This window comes from Mesoplodon densirostris, chromosome 10 (genome assembly GCF_025265405.1).
Source record: "Mesoplodon densirostris isolate mMesDen1 chromosome 10, mMesDen1 primary haplotype, whole genome shotgun sequence".
NCBI lineage: Eukaryota > Metazoa > Chordata > Mammalia > Artiodactyla > Ziphiidae > Mesoplodon > Mesoplodon densirostris.
The window spans coordinates 107,632,794-107,639,843 of record NC_082670.1 but is presented as its reverse complement, the minus strand read 5'-3'; the positions used below and the strand labels follow the sequence as shown (position 1 = coordinate 107,639,843).

Genomic DNA, 7,050 nt, shown 5'->3' with positions numbered 1-7,050 from the left:
GGTGCGGCGAGGGGGGCGCGCCACGGGAGAGCGGGGCTCGGAGCGCACGCGCAGCGCGGCCACGTCCGGCCCCGGGTGCGCGGCTGGGCGAGGAGCGTCGGCGCCGGCTCGGCCCCCTCCCCGGCCGCGGCTGAGACCCCGCCCCGGAGGTGGAGGGGGCAGGGCGGGCAGGGGGCCCGGCGCCGGCTCAGCCCGCCCCTCGAGCCGCCCCGCCCCGCCTCGCGCCGCCCCGCGCCGCCGCCGGACTCCCGAGCTTTAGACGCGCCGACGGCGGGGCGGACGGACTAGCGGACAGACTCGCCCGCCGCGGGACGAGCGGAGCGCAGCGCGGTGAGTGCACGCGGACCTCGGCACGCGCCGCGGGCTCCACGCCCCCGGGCCGGCCGTGCGGACGGCGCCCCGGCGGGCAGATGCGACACCCTGGCCGGCGCCCGGCGGGGCGCGAGGTGGCGGAGGGCCCCCACCCGCCCGGGTCCCGCCACCCCATCCCTCTTCCGCGCCCCCCCCACCCCCGCAAGTCCCGAGCCCGGGTCACCGTCCCGGGAGGGAACTGGGCCCTCGGTCGGGCACCGCCGCCGCCGCGCGCTCTCCTCCCCCTCGCGTCCGCCCATCGCAGGCGGCAGAAGTTCCTCAGGCTCCGCGGGGCGGCCCCGCGTCTCCGTCCCGCATCCCCCCTCTAGACCCTTTCGCTCTCACGAACGCCCGGCCCCTCACACTCATCTGTCACACGTCGCCCTTGCGCACGCAGGCTTCACACACACGTGCCTGGCACACGGGCGTCTCCCAGACACGCACGCCTCTGTCAGCCCGCCGTCTGTGAAACGCGTGTGCCTCGTTAACACACACGCGTGTCTGTCACACACACATATGTCTCACATGTGTTACACACGTGTCTCTCACATCCCTGGGGCGGCAAACAGACCCCCTCCCCCCCCACCGTGAATCTTGCACACAGGGTCGTACACGCCAACAACTTCAGAGTCCAGCGGACCCCGGCCCTCCCCCCTGGGCGGGCACAGCCCTCCGTGCCGTCCTGAGCCCGGTGGGCCCCGAGTCGGGCCGGGGGAGGCTCTGGGCTGAGGCTCCCTTAGGGTGTGGGGAGCACAGGCAGGGGGCTCAGTAGGCAGGGGTGGCCCCGACTCCGGGGACCTCCCCATTCCTCATCACCCCCTGCCCCCCTGTATCCTCTCCCCCTTCCCACTCTCCCTGCAGGGGTGCCCTCCCTCCCTTTGCTGTCACAAGGTCTCACCCCACCTCGGTTTGTGACCACCACTTGGGCGGGTCCGAGCCAGCAGGTGTCACCGTGACAGGCCAGAAATGGAAAGAAAATTTGGGTGGTGGTCATCATCCAGAGCCCCTTGAGTAAGGGTGCCCGTCCAGGGCCCTGCCTGAGCAAGCCCTGATGCCTGGTCCTGGCATGTGTTTGTGGCCGAATCATTGGGGCTCTGAGCCTCACCTTCCCCACGTGCAAATGGGGGTGACGATCCCCGCCAGGAGGAAGGGAGGGCCCGGGAACTACTGCCCCCAGCCTCCCCTCTTGGCGTCCAGCGGCCGCCCGTGTTAAGAGGAGTGGGCAGGGGAGGGATGAAGTCAAAGGCTGTTACCTCCTGCAGGCGCAAACTTGCCAGCCCCTACCGCAGCTGGCTGTGCATGTTTTGTTTGGCTCTTACCATGTTGTTATTATTTTTAAAAAGTTAATTAGCTGCCAACATTTACAAATTGGCAGCTTTCACATATAAGTCCGGATTTCCGTCTTCTGAAAAATCACAAGGTCTGGAGCTCAGGACTCACATCCCTGCGAGGTGCCCTTGGCTAGCGCTGCTTTTCTGCTGCCCCTGGGCTGGGGCAGGGGACCATTTGGCCGCAGTTCCCACCCGGCCTGCGTAGACCTCTGTGTCGGCTGTGCCTGCTGTGTAAACTGGGCTGTTTTTGCAGCAGTGCCCACCCCGAAGTGGACCTAGGGTAGGCCCCTCGCCCATGGCTGGGGAAGCCTTGAATGAGCCTTGTATGGCCTTAGTGGTGGGAGCCATGAGGGGACCTGGACCGCGGGGCCTCTTTGTGACGGTGGCCTGCACTGTCTGCTGGGCTCTGGGGGTGGGGGCTGGGGTCCCTGTGGGAGGGAGGCAGGGATCTCAGAGCCAGGCCTCGTCCTTCGCTTTTCTCCCCAGATCCCATCCATGATCCTGCAAGGTCTCAGTCTTCCCCCTTTTGAAAGATGGGGAGACTGAGGCCCAGGAAGGGTCTCCCAGCAGACAAAGGGCACAGCTGGGGTTTCAACCCAGGTTTTTCTGACTCTAAAACCAAGCTCTTTGCCAGCCTTTCAGTGAGTCCACGAGGGGAGGGACTTGGTCTCATTGACCCTGGGCCAATTCCCTAAACCACGTTCACACCTGACAGGCAGTAGGTGCTTAGTAAACGCTTGTGGGAGGACTGAGGGCACTGAAGCCGCCTTCTCAGCAGGGGTCAGCGTGGAGCTCAATTCAGGGCCTAAGGTGACAGTCTCACGTGACCTAGAGGACCACTGCGGTTCCATTTGATCGGCCCGAAAGCCCAGCACACTTTCCTGCTCTGCTCTCGAGTGACTGTGACCCCAAGACCACTGTAGTGAAGACCCCCAGTCCCTGCAGGGCCTCAGGAGGACCACGGTGTGTCCTGTTGGGCGTCAGAATTCTGTGTTTGCCTTGCACGTGGGGCTGTGGGTGGGAGCATTTTTTCCTTCACTCCCTGGCTGGCCTTGGTGGAGGAGGCGCCCTGCAGGGAGGGACTGGGCCGAGGGACAGGCCCAGCTCCCGCCCGCTCCTTGGTGGCCTCTTGCTGGGTGGCGTGGGATGGGGCAGCTGCTAAATTATTTTAAGTCCTGGTTCCTGTGACTCTGCTCTGTTTACCATGTGTATGCGGCTGAATTCATGGGATCTGAATGTCCCTGTGATGTGTGACCTCCTGGACGTTTGTTGACTGACTGAACGAGGACCAGCCCTATCGGCGGCACACGGGACTTGGGGATGGTGGGCAGCCCCTGGCCTCATCCGTGTACCTCCTCGAGGTTTTCGTTCCTGCTGGGGAGGAAGTTGCTGGGTCTGGCCACACAGGTGGTGCAGAGGGTCTCTCCCTCCCGTCAGTGAGCCTCAGTCTTCCCTTCTGTAAAGTGGGTGCTGTCTGACTGCTTTCTGGGGCTCACAGTACTGAAGTGCGTGTTGGGGATGGGAGCCGGGGGTCTGTTGCCTAGGAGGTAGGTGATGCATCCCTTCTCTGGCTTCTTGAGCTCTGAGCACCCGCCTCCCCACCAACTGAAGGCCCTGCCCTGGGATGTAGTTCCAGCTTGCAGTGGGCAACCCAATCCAGACGGGAGGGCAGGGCCCTCTGAGAAGGGGATCTCTGAGCTGAGATGGGAGGGTGTGGGCAGAGGGTACAGCTGGTGCAAAGAAAGCACTTTCGGTGGAGCCTGGCTTGGTGTGCGCGAGGGACAGGAAGGGAGGAGGCAGGAGCGGGTGGGGGAGGGCAGGGGGGAGGAGGAGAGGGGTGGGGCAGGACATTTGAAAGCTACGGAGAAGTTTCTCTCCAGGGAGCAATGAGATCTGATACCCATTTTAAGAGACCCTCCCTAGCTGCAGGATCTAGAGGCTGTGGGCCTCTCAATGAGGCTGTTGGCAGGAGTGTGGAGGCCCTGTCCCGGGCCCTGTGCCACAGGGCAGGTCTCAGCCTCGAGAAGCCACAGGTAGGAAGCAGGGCTGTGGACACACTTGAGCTCCAGGGTGATATGTGCTGGTCAAATAGATGTTGGTGCAGCCATACAATGGGATATTACGCAGCTGTAAGAAATGAGGAGGCTCTGATCTTTAAGATCTGTTGAGAGAGGAAAACGAGGTGCTGAATAGTGTGTAAAATACGCTGCCTCTTGTGTCAAATCAGATGTAAATCCACGTTTGCTTATAGGCTCATAGGCAAACACTGAGAGGAAGCCCTGGGGGGTTGCAGTGGTTACCTGTGGTTACCTGGAGGGCGTGTGCAGGTGGAGGACAAGGGTGCAAGGTGAGGTGACACTCCCCTTGTGTGCCGCCTTATATTTTCTGGATTTTGAGCCGCACCACTGTATTGCCTGTTCAAATATTACATTAAATTCAAAAGCAGTTAAGCAGGTGGCGGGTGACTGTTCATTTGTGAGTTTTAAGTGCAGTGTTTAAGGATGGGTTTTAAGTTCCCTTTACCGACCTTGTTGTTGAACAGACTGACTTCTTCCTGGCGTGGTATACAAAGGTTTCCACTGTGATTAAAATTAGATGGGAACAAAGTCACTTTTTTGCACAGTTTGGCAATCAGACAAAAGAAAAAATGCCCCCCTTTTGTCTTCCCCCTTTTCCTGTGGGTGTTTCCTTCTGCTGATTTGACTGCCGGCTTTTTCTGGGGTGGGCACCACAGCAGTTAGCATCCCATCCTCAGCCTGTTTCCACAGCCCGCCTACCAGCCGGACCGGAGCTTAGCGACAGGTCCAGACCCCCGGGGGTCTGTGCAGGTGGCAGCTGGGCACAGGGAAGTCCCTGCTTTGGACACCTGCCAAGCTCAGATCGCACCTCTGCCACTCATAGGCCATGCTTCCTTCGGGCCAGTGACCTTTTCTGAGCCTCAGTTTCCTCATCTGTCAAATGGGTGTCGTAACCCCTCTCTTAGGGTTGTTGGAAGGAGGAAGTAAGTGATACCTACCAGGGTGCTGGTCACTGTTCTTGGGATAAAGCAGTACCAATACGACCTCCACTGCCCCCACAGAGCTTGCTTTCTGTGGGGAGATGCAGACGGATGCTCACCGTAATGTCAGAGCTGGCCGTGTGCGCCTGGGCTAAAAAGCAGATGGAGCTGGCTGAGACCAGGGTGCGGGTGGGGCTGCTTTAGGTAGGGCGTCGGAGGAGGCCCGTGGAGTACGGACACTCAGGCAGAGGGCACAGCACGTGCAAATGACCTGGAGCAGCTGGAGGACAGGACCCCTGTGAGCAAGGAGGGTGGTCAGATCTGGGGGTACAGGAGGGCTTTCAGTTTTATCTTGGGTGTGGTGAGGATTCAGCTCGGGGAGGGGTGAGGTCTTCCTGGGATTTTCAGGCTCCCTCCACTCCCCACCCCAGCTGCGGGGAGGGGAGCAGGCCGGAGGGTGGCGGCAGCCTGGGGCCTTGATCCGGGCCTCGTGGGGCAGCGGGAGTGGGGTGCAGCCTCCCTCCTCGAGGGTGGGCAACCCTGGGCAGGGGCTGTGTGGGGGTAGCTGGGAGAGGCTGGCTGGACTCGGGGTTCCTTCCACATCAGGGCCCTTGGTCCCTCTCCTTGCACACAGCACTCATAATAGCCTCTGGTGTGGGCCGGCCCGTGGTCCCTCCCTGGCCCTCCCGAGGGCCCCAGAGACCCATGTAGGCAGTTCTGAAATGCTTCAGTCACGGCTGTCCTGGAGGAGAGCACAGAGGCTCTGGGAGCCTAGGCATGGTCAGGGAGGGCTCCCTGGAGGGGGCGATCCTGGCACTGTGATGTGAAGGTTGAGGGGTGGACAGTGGAAGGCGGATTGGAGGAGGGGGGAAGTAAGGCTGGCCTCGTGCACTGGACCAGACATGGAGGACCTCGTGTCCTGCTCTGAGGGTGGCAGATGGGCAGCCTCGGGGTGTTTCTGAGCAGGGGAGGGGCATGGCCAGAGGGCTGGAGGGGCCCTCTGGCAGCCCAGGTGTTGGGGGGGGAGTGGAGGGGCAAGCCGGCAGGCAGGAGGCCCGAGCGGGTGGGTGACGGCAGGGAAACAGGCTCAGAGGGGGTGGGCGTGACTGCAGCTGCACAGCAAGTGAGGAGGAGGGGCTGGGCGGGAGCTCGGTCTGTCCACCTCGAGGTCCTGCCCCGGGCTGGCCGCCCCTGGATTGCGGGGTACTGTGGCACGTACGCACCACTAATTCCTCTCCTTTGGGCTGGTCCCTTCCTGGGGCCCCTCTGGGGTCAAGCCATGCGTCATTTTGCCCCATTGTCCTCAGTGTTGTTGGAATTTGGAAATATTGCAAAAACACCTCTGTCTTCTCATATATGGAGATTATTGCAAAGAAAGTGCTGCTTTGGGGAAGGGTTATTTCCTTCCTCGAGGGTGGGGAGCCTGGCTTTTCGGTGTGTGGGGGCTATAATGTGGGCGGCCACGGCGACCCCACCCGGGTCAGTGTTGGTGAAGAAGTGGTGCTGCCTGCCTGCCTGTCTGCTGGGGGTGCGGGTGCGGCCAGGGGATGGGGGGAGCGTCGAGAGCCTCCGCGTGGCCAAGAGGGTGGCGGCCGCGGGCGCCCATGTGCCCGGGAGTGGATGGCTGCCTGCAGCCACGGGAGGCTTTTGTCTTCAAGCAGACCCCGCTGGCCTCAGGCCATCTCACCTCCCAGGGCCTCAGTTTCCTCATCTGCGCACTGGGGACAGCCCTCCTGGTTCTGCTGTGATTTGGTGCACAGGAATGGCCTGAAGCGTGGGAAGAGGGTTCTGAGGGGCTGGGTGAAGGTGGGGTGAGGACCCCGCCAGGCCAGGGAGGCACCTGCCTGGGCCCAGATGATGGGGGCCTTGGCTTCTCCATCTGTAACATGGGCCTGGTGGTGGTGCCCGCCTAGGAGGGTCCTGTGGAAAGCCCCCAGCGCGGCTCTTGGCACGTATACAGTGCTTAGTTAACACGTGTTAGCTCGGTTCTGTCGAGGGTCATGCCCCCCTTCTCCGTGATCACTGAGATGCCATCGTCTGCATCAGGGCTGGCCCTGGACCTTGTGCTCCGGGCTCACCCATTGTTGATAAGCCTCCCAGAGTTCTTCCTGCCTCAGCCTGGGTCTCTCATCCAGCTGTCTGTGCGATCACCAAGTGAGCTTTTGGCGCTCCAGAAAATTCTGTTCTTAGAGTCGCCCCACAATGGTCTTGACACACTTGCAAAACCACACGGTACCCTCCTTGACCTGAAACACACACAGGCGCCTGTAAACACACACACGCACACACATGTTCTCTTTCAAGACCACCATGCTTCACTCTGGTTTCCACGTCAACTTCCCGAGTCCTCAGGAGCTGAGAGATGAGCCA

General features: G+C 61.6%; 1 protein-coding gene across 3 annotated transcripts in view; it reads left to right on the top strand.

Annotated features, from left to right (window-relative positions):
• Positions 1-220: 220 nt before the first annotated feature.
• Positions 221-7,050, top strand: part of FBLN2 (fibulin 2) — a 76,294-nt gene continuing 69,464 nt past the window's right edge. For all 3 annotated transcript variants that reach the window (XM_060110646.1, XM_060110645.1, XM_060110644.1), the window contains exon 1: positions 221-330. The gene's annotated coding sequence lies outside the window, so the exon portion shown is untranslated. The remainder of the gene's footprint in view (positions 331-7,050) is intronic.